Below are 14,391 nucleotides of genomic sequence, written 5' to 3' on the forward strand. Positions count from 1 at the left end.
TCAGGGAAAATCGATGAATAATGGAGTTTCATAATTTTGTCGACGGGTGTTTGGCGATGCCAAGCCCTTCTTCTCGTGGGGCCTTAAAAGTAATATCGATTCTGTGGAAACATAATTACAGCTGCGTTCCTGCAGAGCAAACAATTTATGAGTCCATATTTCTGGATTCTGAAGATTTGATTATGACTTGCAGCTTCGCCTTTGATTTATAGGCAAAGAATTTTTCGAAGCCATTCCATTTTAGAAATAAATAATAACACTAAATTAACAACTGATTTAAACAAATAAACAAAATATCTTTAATAATGGTCGAACCAGAACATGAACAAGTCCAATGCCAAAAGCGCTCTGAGCTACCCCAACAATTCAACGTGAATTAACCCTTATGAAAATTAAACAATAACAAGCAAGAATCTGGTGTGCCAAATTCCCACCACGGGTCTGACTCGTTGTCTTTTCTTATGAAAATTTTTTTTTTTCTAACGGGTCAGACTCATAGCTTATCCCTTATAGCCCAAAATCATTACCACCAGTCAGGCTCGTAATATTTACGAAAGCTAAAAGTTTTTACCACGAGTCAGACTCGGGGTAGAATTTGATGCTCGACTTTAAAATTTGCAATTTGCAATTCTCTTCTCACTAAGCAGCTGAAGCACTACTATTTTTTGTGTGAACCCTTAAACTATGGGTAACACATTGCGGTAATATTATATTCGTAGCCTTGGGTCTTGAATCCGGTTCGAAGGACCAAAATCAGATTCTATTACCATTTAACATTAAATGAAGAAAGCAAAGAATTTCGAAGGGCTTGAGATATAGCTCAGTTGGCAAGTCTGTTGTCTCCTGAGCCGATGTCCGCGAGTTCGAGCCCAAGAGTAAACATCGAACACAGTTGTACCGGATAAGTTTTTCAATAACGATCCGCCAACTGTAACGTTGATAAAGTCGCGAATGCCATAAAGATGGTAAAACGACTATAATCGAAACAAAAAAAAAAAAAAAAAAAGAATTTCGAAAATATTTGAAAAAGTTGAAACGCAAAAAATACCAAACATTTCACATTTATATTTATCATTGAAAACTGATTCTGTGCAGCCGTTGTCGGCTGTCATATTTTCGTTGCTACAAGATGAGGAACATCATAAACGAGAAAAAAACCGGAGGTCACTTATTTTAGACACATCATCATCTTCGGCAGCGGCACCGGCAGTAGCAACAAGACTCAATTTGAGTCGAAAATTGCATTTCAAAGTCAGAGTTGGTTCACGCAACGCGCGACCGGCAATAAATAACTCACATTCCTTGGGGCCATGTCCCAGCAGCCGCCTTCAATCGAAAGGCGAGGGCGGCGGTGTCGGTTTGTTTGTGATTTCTCAGAAGCCCAGGAATGTTAATCAACCAACTGAGTGAGTGTGTGATGCCTCCCTCTCCCCAATTTATTTTCAAAACCAAAACAAACAAAATTTGTTGTCCTTTAACCGAGAGACAAAAGGTTCATCCCTTAGTTTTACAGCTTCTCATTACAGCTGATTAAGAATGGCTTTCGGCCGTGCCGAAAGCTGAGAATCGACAACGGCGACGTCCTTGTCTCAGTCTGTTTCAGTGGCCCTCCTCAAAGACGTTATTATTAGTAACCGTCAAAGATGCAGTTTCCCACTAAGCAGCCGAACCTCCCACTAGTATCAGTTTTGATTTGGGAAAAATCTAAATTACACTTATTGGTGGCGTCGGTGCGTGCCCGACGGAGATACATCAGGTCTAGGGTACTTACCTAAATTCCATGAGTCATTCAATTATCTGAAACGACATCGAGACAGTGAGGGGAAAAAATTTGTTAGTTAAGCTAGTAGGTACGTTTTTAGGTGGTAAGAAAAAATTTCGACAGGAGGGGGTGGCGCACCATAAATAATTCAAGCCAGTGATCTTGTTCACGAGATATTGGATTACAAATGATAGTTTTACAGTTTGCTGTTACCACCCAAAGCAAAGAGGGGTTGGGGAGTCGGAGATGCTACACGTGTCAACAGGGAACGTGCATGTTTTAATGGCCTTTTTTTAGAAACGATGATCGATTTTGAAAAATAAATCAACTCATATCAACTGTTTTAAAGATAACAACATATAAATAATTTTTTTTTAGAATTCGAACCTTTTTCTGGAAGATAACTTCTGTTCATCAACTTCAACAAATGACTCATCTAGCTCCAAAATTCCAATTATTTCTTACCCTCAAAGTTCCAACCCATTGAACGATAAACTTCCTAAGGGGTAAATCTAGTGACGGCATTCTTCCGAATTTAACCGGCTGCTTCAAGATGTAAATAGTTTCCGGAGTAATAAGGTCATGCCTACGAAGATGGGCACAAGCTGACGTCACTGTTTGGTGGCATCCTTTCCCGAATAGTATCATGTCAAAGCGTAGTTGGAGAAACAGCCCATGAAGAGGTTGTGGGTTGTGGTTCCGTATAATCATGGTCCTCTATCGGAGACAGGACAGGGTTCATCGCGCGTGGAGAAATATAAACGACTAATATATTTGCGGCCCAAGCCAAAAACGAAAAAGAAACGGAAAGGAAGACGGAAGATGGACCGGCCGCTGCTGCTCGTTATAATCTCGTTACGGTAGGGCTTAGTGTCGTTTGTTTCTGATATTGTTGTTGTTGTCGTAAGTTTGCTTTTGTAAGGTCCTCTTTTCTCCACAGCCAGATATGTGTCGTAAATAAGTCCGGCTCTTCTTCTTGTGGATATGTCACTGTCAATGGATCGTTACGATGGTAGCCAGTGATCGGCTTCTTCTTCTTATGTCGGCTTTCATCGGAACCGTTTTGTTTCATTTACTATTCTTCTCGATGGAATTAAATAGCGAATGAATATTCGAAAAGCTATCATATTTTGATGAATTTTTGAAGTTGCTAACATTTTTATTTCATTAGAAATTATCAGTTAATATAATTCTTCGCCAAAAACACCTCTCCCCCTATGGAAGAACGATGTAACGCTTGTGGTATAAATCATTGAAAATATCTTTGGCGAAGTCATGTAAACAAAATGGTGGTTTGCCAACCGTCTTTGCCAAAGGGTGAAAAAAATCCCTCTGCGATCAGAAGTCAATCAATTGTGGTAAAGGAATAGCGATAGTAATGTGCGAATTCTTTCCTAACTAAACAGATGAGCGTGGAATTATTTTGACTGAGCACTGCATCGTAGGAACTTGTTTTATATAACTGTATATAACGAATGCTTCAATTTTTCAGGGCTCATATTTTCCAAAATTCCACAAGACGCCTTTAGCTGTTTTTCATCCTGTGCTATCCTGAGACTACAGAACTTGTGAGCTAACTATGCGTCAAAACTCATGGATAAGAATGGTATTGGTAGTGACTTTAAGGTCAACCTGAACCTTCAAAAAGCGACTTTAAGATGAATAGACGTACCTTAACATGTTCATTGCGAACATGAGTAGAATGATTCTACCATCGGAAGGGCCTTTCGACTACAGTGCGTCCAATTCTATGACCAAAAGTACAAAGTTAAAGGGATCCATCCCGTGCGTAGGTAGAATAACTCAATCGACGGGAAGTATCCAAGTAGTGCCGTACATACCTAACTGAATGAGACATGACCTTTTACGCAGTGAATGTTGTAGGGAAAAGCTATTCCGCGATACAGGGAAACCCTTCAAATAGAGTGATTCTTCACGCAGGCGAGTCAATAGAGTCGATGTAGGATGACGTCTTCGTCGGAGATCCTCCGAATAGTAGCATAAAGTACTGGGCGTATGCTCGGGCAGGCGCGGATTCAGGATACTTGATCAGCACACAATAAGCCGAAGACAGAATCGAAATCATTACGGATAGAGATCGTATCAAAAGTTGTTGAAGGAAGAGTTAGGCCTAGGGATGTTGAGGAGTGACCGTAAATAAGTATATGCTGAGAAAGGATTCGGCTATGAGCTTTTTTTGTGAAACACACTAAGGCGAATATGACCGGTCCCAAGTTGTAGCCATGAGCCTTGAGTAGCAAACAATTTCCATAATCATCAGACACGGCACATGGCCAACGAGGGAGGGTGAAGACACTGGAAGTAATCCACAAGAGTCGATTCTTGACCCAGTTATTCTTTATTAGTCGTTTTACCCAGGTGGTCAATCCTCGTTTATGGATTGCATTCTCGACATTCTTCAAGAGTGTTCCACCTTTATGCGAATCATACCTAAGTAGCTTGCCAAATCGTGGCTTCAACCTTCTTCTGCTGAATTTTTCCTCGATCGACGTCTTCCGGAAACTGTCTACGTCAGATGGTATTCCTCCTATTTTATTTAAGAAATTCGCCGATCCGTTATCCAATTTCGATCATTTTTAACCAATCGTTAATGGAAGGTACTTTTCCCACCGCATGGAAAATCGCATCGATCACTCCAATCCTCAGATCCGGCGACTTGCATCGAGTAGAAAACTACCGAGGGATTTCGATTCTAAGCTGTTTGCTTAAGGTATTCGAGAGCCTCATTTATGACGTACTTTATCAATCGGTGCATCACTGTATTTTTGAAGATCAACATGGATTCATGAAACGTAGATCTACGACCACCAATCTTATGACGTACGTTTCGAAGTTGGTTACTAGGCTGGACAAACGTCACTAAGTCGATGCAGTTTATGTAGACTTGAGCAAGGCTTTTGTACTCTACTACTACTCTCGCACAAATTTGTCATCAAAAAAATGCGTCGGATAGGATTACCTGATTTGTTTTGCAAATGGATCAACTCTTATCTCGTAGACCGGAATGCTTACGTACGACTAAACAACGTGAACTCGACGCCTTTTCGAATCACTTCTGGAGTTCCACAAGGAAGTCATCTGGGACCTTTGATCTTCGTTCTTTTTATCAACGATCTATGCGCTATCATTGAATCGGATGTTATACGCCGACGATCTAAAAATTTTTCGTTCTATAGCTTCACTAGTTGACTGCTGTGCTCTCCAAAAAGACATCGATTCAATTCTAACGTGGTGTCATTAGAATGGTATGGCTCTTAATATTTCCAAATGTAGTGTCATATCTTTCACTCGTAAACGTCAACTTTGAACTTCGAGTACAAAATGACATCGACTACCTTAAACCGCAATTCCATCGTCAAGGACCTTGGCATAATTTTGGACACCAAGCTCACTTTCTCGCAGCATATCTCGACTACAATAGCTAAGGGCTTTGCGGTTCTTGGCTTCATTCGACGAAACACGCAATTTGTCAACGACTACTACAGCCTCCTAAAAGCACTTTATTGTGCTCCTGTACGCAGCATTGTCGAGTACGGAGTGCAAATCTGGGCTCCATACCAGGTTGTACAGGCAAACCGGATCGAAAGAGTACAACGATGCTTCCTCAGATACGCCCTGCGACAGATACCATGGAACGACGCCTTGTACCTCCCGCCGTACGAAGGGCGCTGCTTCTCCTACAACAGATCTTTATCTTTATGTAGTATCCTCTAGGAGGTCATACTCGCGCTAGTGCGTCCACTTGGACAAATCCACTCCCTCAGCAACGAACTAAACTTTCCACGACCTAAGGCCCCGCTTTTCCTCTAACGAATCAAGGTCCGAGCTCTCCTCATGTTGACTTGAAATTCACTATTTGCTTAAATACTCGTTTCTCGAGTCGGGTCTAGGAGGTCCAAAAACGCAAATCGAGTCTTCGAAAGCACTTTCTCTGGTAGCACGGACAAATCGGATTCATGACCCCCCGAAACGCCTTTCAACACTAATACTATTGACCCTCTTGCGTCTACGTCTGACAACTTTTGTGCCTTTCGATCCTCGTGTTGATTTGAGATCCACACTTTTTGGAACTGCTCTTTTTGGGAATCGGGTCTAGGATATCCCAAAACTCCAATCGAGTGATCGACCGCACACTCTCTAGTCGCACACACGAATCGAGGTCTCGAAACCCTCCTCCCTCCCCCAAACGCGTTTCAGACCCTGACACCTGCATCATCTCTTGTGTCTCCGTCTGACACCCCTTGTGCCAGACACATTTTGCGCCTGGATACTGATACCCAGATGCACAGCCTCTAGTGGGTTTGGTGGTAGTTCTCTTAGCAGTAAGTTATGTCGTAAGACGGAATACTATGTAAAAATCTCTTAGCAGTACATCTGCTATCATCGGGTTAGCGATCTAAATATTTAATGCAGCAGAATGGAAGGTTTTTGAGAGTGTGAATTCGACAACCCTGCGTTACTGTGGGCCAGGGATAAGCCGTGTAACCTGCAGATGCCTTCGACATACTTTCGTAATCGTTGGCTGTTGTCCATTCGATTTCTCGGAGCTCTGTTTACTTTCCATGTCTTCTGATACAAAACACATTGTTTTGGTTCTCCGTTTGTTCTCTGCTGGTGATGATGTACACGGTACAAATGTTTACATCATCACACTGTGGACCAATATAACTCAAACTGTGGTTAGCAGTTACACTGCAGTGTTAGCAGGCAGAAATGAGTAGAAATATCAGAATACTCATTGAGAAATCGGTACTTTCCCGGTTAGGGAATTTGAGAAGTGGAAAGTGACAAATAGCTATCGCTAATGTAATGGGTAGTTATTTAAGGATTTTACAACCAAATGTGAATAAAAGATAACTCTATTCCACCACTGAACCTGCGTTTTCAACAATACCTAATAAGTATCGTGAAATTTATTCATGCTGCAAGAAATTCATTTTATTTTATTTTATTTTTTTATTTATTTAACAAAGGACTAACCTTTTTTGATAGTTGGCGTTACTAGAATATCGTAGAATCCGTCCATAACTTCTAATCAATAGACACTTAAAATTACATAATAAATTAAATAAAAGCCGTCTAACGACGTTATTACGTTTTAAGGAAAATAAACAGTATTTTCGTATTTAGATTGAGTGTTTTTCATGCTCTCTAAACACTACTAGGGGAATTCGATTTTTCATACCAACAATGTATGTATGAAGACGCGATAGGATTTCATTATAGAATGCATTGTGTGGCTAAGACTTGAAAATTTTCTAACGGTTTAAAAAAGTCGGGAATTTCAACCCAGGTGATAAAAAACCTCAATGACACTCTCAGAACTTGGTCCAACATTTTCTGATCCCACGAAACATCAAGAACCGTTTCGTTGAATGTTCGAAAACTCTCAGCTTAAAAGAGAGCCACACTAATCGGTAGATACGATTTCATTTAAACGAAGGAAGAAATAAGAATAAATTATCAATTGTTCCACCACCTTACACAATTGTATCCTACAGAGAGAGAAAAAAGTCCATGAACGAAACGGGTTGTGATCGTGGGCTGTCAAGCCGTCTCTCCAGCCGCCCCTAACCTTGGCAATTGCATTCGAATTTCTATGCGTTTGTATTTCGTGTCTCAGGTATAATAAGTAAGACAGTGCAACGTCTGTTACCCATTTTGTCGTTTTGGACTCAATCGTCGTCACCAACGACAATAACAACAACAATCGGTTGACGGTCTTGATGATACCGTTTTAGGAACACGGCAGCTGTCGGTTGGGGCGGACTTGATCTTGAAAATTAAGATTGACGGCGACCAGTGAGTGCATTTTTTTCGTTTCGTTTCAAACATTGTCTCATAATCATTGGATCGTTGAATGAAATAACCACAACCATCAACCGGGCCGGGCCCGATAGAAAGATTTGAAAGATTGCTTGAACTCTTATTCATAACACAAACAATTTGTAGGTTAGGTGGAAGGAATTTTCAGTCGTAATAAAACGAAGGCTAACACCCGTCAATTTATGTAATTGCGGACATTCCTAATTAGGTTTGGCTAACGAGTAACAATCAACGGTTGTTTTGTTACCGGTTGAAGTTGTTCGGAACTGTCGAACTTAACTTGACTAATTAGAGGTGATTTTGTGATTTTCATTGACTGTTGTCAAAGGTTATGTGAATTTGAAGAAGCTCAACTGAAGGTTCCCTTTTTAATTGCTTAAAATAATAAGTATTTAAGTTCATTTTGAAATATACTCATTTAGCAGGCGATTTGCGAATAATACAACTTCTAAAAGATTTTTGGAATTCTGATCATTCAAGCAATTTCGAACTCTCTGCTACTCTATGTTAGTAGATAAAGATTACAAATAAGCATAATGCACATAAGATAAGATGGAGATTTTGGCATGAGATTACGCAAAAACGGTTAATCTTCAACCTCCTTTGAGCAATAGATGGCAGATACACCTGTCATATTATGTCAGTTGTCTGTGAAAGTTATGCCAGAAATATGCATGTGCAGCGGTTCGGTAAATTTCTAGCTTCCTATTTTTGTCTCCAAAGAATCAAAAAGCTTATTGGTTTCCTACAAGCTTAAGATTCACGTTTCTAGACCTCACCACATTTCGGCATCGAGCTCCTTGCTTCAAATTTAATATAACAAAGTTCAGACTGTTTATTTTATCATTTTTCAAATCTAGCTTAGCGATTCTATCAGATATTCATGTCGTTTCTCTAGACAGATATCCATCAAAACAACATTAACACCCTGAAATGACTCCCAAAAGGATACAAAAAACTGAGGAGAAGCACTCTTGGAACCGATTGAAACCAACTAGAGAGAGAGAGCAAGTAAAAAATGTCACAATTCACTTGTCATTTAGCACATCCTCACATGTGGCGTACCTATTAATAAATTTATGACTCTAGAAGGTGACGAATCTTTCGGTCGCCGGCATGATGTTGCTAGTCGTAAATAATCATAAAAAACCCAACCGAAAACACACCAAAAACCTCTCACAAAGTGACAAAAACAAACCGCACGCTGCTCATAATTTGTTGTTATGCTTCTTCGTACCTTCTTTAGTTAGTGGCTTATAGGGTTTAGGAAAAGAGAGAAAACAGTAGAAACCGAGAAAGCATCCTACCATCTTAACCAAATCGGATCAGTAAACACGTGCATCGATGGGAAATGAAGAAAGAAAAACATATTCTTAAGATTTTGACGGAGACGAAAAAAACTGTCATCCGAATTTACGATGCAAAACCAACCAACCCGAAGCTGTGAAGCGATACCGCCGTTGTAATTTTTTGCCCTGAGGCCGGAGATGATTCCTTCAATTGGTTTTCTTGTGCCTGTACGTATGTGATTTCGGTTTATTTCTTGCAATGTGACATTCCATTTTAATGGCTCTCTTTTAATGGTAATGAGTGTGACGATAAAAACTTAACGCGAAGAGATCTCATTTCGTTTCTTTTCTAGTAAAGCTGAAAAACTGTAAACGACATTATAAAGTTATTTTCGCAAAGCGGAACGAAACGTTGATACCATTTTCTTTATTATCTCCGTCATAATTTACATCGATTTCGGCGCGCAGCTCTGTATGAGTTTTGGACTATGCATAGGGATGGTGGCACTTTAAATGGTATCGATTTTCCCATTTAACAGGGTCACGTCCAGGCAGGCAGGCAAAAGCCGCATCATAATTATTATTGTGCCCTGTGAAACGCGCCAAGATTGGCTCATTCAGATTGTTGCCTGTTTGGCGGTGTCGAGGAACACCGCAAAGCGAAACCCGCTTTCGTTCCTGGGTACCTAGTGCCTTGGCAAAAATCTTGCCGAATGATAAATGACACCGGTAAATGGAAAAGTTTTTGGTTTATTTCCTCGAGTTAACACAATTACACGCCGAGGTAGGCACACGCTAACTGGAAGCTATTATTTTTGGTTGAAAAAACCAAAAGGGCAGAATTACTAGCTTTGAATAAAATAATGTTAATCGCATCACAAAACCGCATATTCTGTAGGCTAAAAACAGCATAAAATTTATCCTTAACAAAAACTCTTTTTAATTTTTGTACTTTTGTTATTTATCTCATATTTGTATTGATTTTTTTTCTTTTTTTATGATCTTGATTGTCCCTTTTATTTTTTATTATTTTTAGATTTTTTTTATAATTTATTATTATTAAAAATAGAGACATAATTTTGTATTTGTTTTCTAACTTTTTTAAATATATGTATTACTATTTTTCATTACATCCTACTTTATATTATCTATATATTTTTATTTTTAAAAAAAATTTAAAATGTTTGTTCTAATACAGGCCCCTTTTGTTTTTGGCAACACGTTCGGGAATTTTGTTATACCAAAATCAAACGGTTTTTGAATTAACTTTTTTTTACCTATTGATGTAAATGAACCATTGTTATAATTATTAACTCAATTGTTCAAAATTTTTTTGTTAATTGTTTGTCATTTTTTATTATTTTTTATCATGTTTTTGACACATGTAGAACTTTTTTTGTTTTGTTTAGATTATCTGTTATTTTTATTATATTTGTTATTTTTGTCATTTTGCATCTTTTTAAACATTGTTAATCATTTTAATTTTTTTTTTAATTTTTTTTTGTTTTTTTGTCATTTTTGAGTGCTTTATTTTTTTTTGTTGTTGTTATATTTTATCATCATTCAAGTACGTTAAAACGTAATTATGGCGTTTGTCTAAATTATATTGGTCCTGGTAAAGCGAAAACTATATGGTAATGTCGTTCCAACAAACCGTTCGATTTTGGCACATGATCCAAAATCGGATGATGCCAAAATCGAATGTTGCCAGAAACGAACGGGGTCTGCATTTTTTTATTTTTGTTTTTTTATTAACTTTTAATTTATTTAAATTTTTATAATATTTTTCAATTATTTTATGTATTTAAATTTTTTAATAAATCCTCTTTTTTTTTTTTTTTTTAAATATTTTCTAGTTTTTATATTTTCTATAGTTTTTTTCATTTTTTACGTTAATTATTTTTTATTATTATCAAATTTTAAATTCTTTTTGAATTTTTTTTGTGTTTTTTTTATTTTTTTTTATTATTTTTTTTTAAATAATGTTTATTGATTTTCAACTTTTTATAATTGTTTAATTTTTAATTATATTACTTCAATGTATTTTATTTTTAATTTATTTAAGTACATACTATAATTTTAATTTTTTTTTTTATATTTTTTAATTTTTTTATTTAACTTTTTTTTATTTACAATTTAATTGTTTTTTTTATTTTTTTTCTTTTTTCTTTATTTTTTTGTTTTTTTCAACTTTTTTAAATTATTTTTTAAATTTTTTATTTTTTTTTTATTTTTTTGTTATTTAAATTTTTTTTTAATTTTTATTTTTTGTTTTTTTAACCTCTTTTTAATGTTTTTATTTGATTAATTATATTCTAATTTTTTTTCATTTTGTAATTATTTTTTATTTTCTAACAATTTTTTATTTTTTTATTTTCTATTTTTCATTTTCTAATTTTTTTTTATTTTTTTTCTCTTTCTAATTTTTATATTTATTTTATTGTTTTCTTTTATTTTTTATTTTTTATTTTTCATTTTTTATATTTAATTTTTTTTTAATCCTTCTAAATATTTTTTTTAGATTTTTTATGGCGATGCGATGCGGAGCATCAACATTTTTATTATTTTATTATTTTTAATTTTTTTTATTTGTCTGTTTGTTTGTTTTTTTTTATTTTTTAAATTTTTTTAAGTATTTTTTTTTTAATTTGTTTCAAAATTTAAAATTTTGTACTTCTGTTTTATGTTTTCATTTTTTTTATATTTATATTCTTTTTAATTTTTTTAAAATTTCTTAATCAATCTTTCCTTTTGAATATTTTTTTTTTGTTTTTCTTTATTTATTTAATCTTAATATATTCTTTTTTCAATTTATCTAAATATTTTCTTTTATGTAAATTCTTCTATTTTATTTCTTTTTTCAATTTTTTCTGTTTTTTTCCTTGTATAGTTTTTGAATATTTTCTCTCATTTTGAACTTCTTCATTTTTTTTTTTTGCTTTTTAATTTCTGTTATAGAGCATTTATGTTATCTTTGTCGCTTTTTATTATTTTATAATCTCGTTCATTTCTGAGCCCTCCCAAATAAACGGACTTCAAGCGATCAATCATTTATTTTTATTTTTATTGTTACTGTTCCTTGGTCATTTTGATATTCTTAGTAGATTTGATCATTATGACATTCTTATTATTTTTAACCAATAAAAATTATTGTTTTTTGTAGCATTTTTTTTTGTTCTTCACTGTTATTGTTTTTTTTAATCAATTTTATAATATTGATGAGTTGGATTTTTTTTTGCCTTTTTGATAATTTTGTTATAATTTTTTGCTTTTGTGTTAGTTTTTACTTTTTTATTATTGCATGCAATCTAGTCATTTAAGCCATGTATATCGTTTGCGAACTCTTTATAACTTTTCGTTTTGTTCTCCTGTCTTTTTTGGTATTTTTGATATTCAATTTAATATTGCATGTTTTTTCATTTTTCTTATTTGTTTCGGGTTTGATTTTTTCTCTTTCGTCAGTTTTTATAATTTCGCTCATTTGCATCATTTGTCAAATTCTGCCATGATCTGCTCATTCGTGTCAGTTCCATACGACCATACGAATCTTTTGAAGTCGTTCATTTTGATAATCTTATGGTAACAAATAACGAATTCATGAATTCTAAAAGTAATTTTTTTCTTTATGGATCCTAAAGCAGCCAACTTTCGTATTTTTTGGCGAAAAGTTATCGGTTCAACCATTTGCCATTTTATCTCTCCCGACAATTGCAGAAACAGTGCTCATGTTTCAAGGAAAACAAAAAAAACACTCACTTAAACAGCCGGTAGCACCGACCAAGGTAAAACATTAGTGACACGGCTCTTTCTTGGAATAAAGATAATCTCGTGAAAACACGCAAAGCTCTATAAGAACTTATTGCGCGAAGAACACAATCCACAAAGTATGATCAATCAAATTGTTTCTGCTGTTTCTGTTTTTGATGCTTTTGATTTAGCGGTACATAGCTTAGCTCCCGAAATTCGTACTCTTATTTAGATTTTTCTTCCTCAAATTCACACCCCTTTTAAAAGAAGCCAGGAGGAGATGCTATAAAAATTTTACTGCCGGTTGCCAAATTAATAAACACGATCCTGTTATTTTTTGTTTTGTTTCTGCTGTGTACTGTATTCCGTGTTAAAAATTTTTGATTAAAATATTTGATTAGTTTGTGAGTGACGTGCAGCCGTTGATCGATTATGGTAATCGAAATCGACCGAAAATATGGCGACGAATGGTTGTTTCGTTTCGCCGTAAGACGTTGTCCCACACTGTTTTATGATTGAAATTATTGTACGCATAAAGATGTGTAAACTTTGTAGGTATTGACATATTCTCATAAGAAACAGGTTTCGTAAAGAAACGCATAGACAAATTTAAAAACTTATTCACAGCTCAGAATTGGATTTCACCTTCCGTTTTCCAAGGGGCTTGCATTGAAAGTACAATGATACGATATTCATAAATGAAAGCGTTTTTAAATGTCCATTTTTACATTTGCATTTTTGCTTTTTTCTATTTCTTATTTATAGATATTTTGGTGTTTTTAGCAATACGAATAATTTTTTTTACAATAAACTAATTATCGATTAAATGACGTCAATTGCATTTTCCATGTCTCTAGATATAGCTGCAAGACACTAAAATTACCATAAACTTATTTCCATTTGTAAAATATTTTAAGTATTTCTGAAGTATTTTCGGTACCAATTTCTTTCATAATAGAAAGTTTCGTCGTGGAGATTTTACACAATTCCGCGAAATAAAAAAAACGTCGCCACAGCAAGGTCACGCTCATCGCCATCGTCTAGCAAGTGAGTAGTTCAGTGAAGATCTAGCGTTCTGGCGCTGCCTGGCGTGTGACATCACGAACTTGCACGACGATGATGATGATGTTGTTGATGATAATGTCGAGCACAGGTCGGAGACAGGTTTTTGATCTAATTTTTCGTTTCATTCAGAAACGCATTTCGACAGACGGAGCACACAATCTGCCAGTGTTGTCTATAGATATAGTATTTCTAGCTTTTCAAGACTATGAATATCCCATCCGTTCTTCTAATCGCACCGATTTCAGCTTGCTGCTGCAACTATTAAGTAAGTAATATTGGATCACCACAAGTGATGAAACTTTGCGGTGAATGAAACAACCACTTGATGGGGTAGGGTTCGAAATGGTGCTGAATGATCACAACTCACAAGAAGAGGCTGGGAGATCCCGTCTGGGACACTACTAGGTCGATTCATAATGTTCAATCTGTAATTTTGAAGCAATTCAAACTGAAACACCCTATTGAATAGAAAAGAAAGAAAAAACAATCTAGAGTTTCAAGCCGCATTCGGCCATCAAAACAAGTTTCAAACACCATACTTAAAATGTATACACACAGCTAATGAAGTGCCCATAAGTAGACACACATAGTCGGGGGATACTGCAAAATGTGACATAATGTTCGGAACGAGAGAGGAAAAAAAACTGCAATTGATGTTGTTATTCCCAAGTGGTTTTAGCA

At 35.6% G+C, this 14,391-nt stretch overlaps 1 protein-coding gene across 5 annotated transcripts in view; it reads right to left on the minus strand.

Annotated features, from left to right (window-relative positions):
- LOC129750010 (uncharacterized) overlaps positions 1–14,391 on the minus strand; it is a 97,832-nt gene that overhangs the window by 66,700 nt on the left and 16,741 nt on the right. For 4 of the 5 annotated variants that reach the window (XM_055745240.1, XM_055745245.1, XM_055745250.1 and 1 more), the window contains one exon: positions 1,772–1,797. The exons of the other annotated variant lie outside the window; for it this stretch is intronic. The gene's annotated coding sequence lies outside the window, so the exon portion shown is untranslated. The remainder of the gene's footprint in view (positions 1–1,771; positions 1,798–14,391) is intronic. 5 annotated transcript variants of the gene reach the window in all.

This window comes from Uranotaenia lowii, chromosome 1 (assembly GCF_029784155.1).
Source record: "Uranotaenia lowii strain MFRU-FL chromosome 1, ASM2978415v1, whole genome shotgun sequence".
In the NCBI taxonomy this organism is placed as follows: domain Eukaryota; kingdom Metazoa; phylum Arthropoda; class Insecta; order Diptera; family Culicidae; genus Uranotaenia; species Uranotaenia lowii.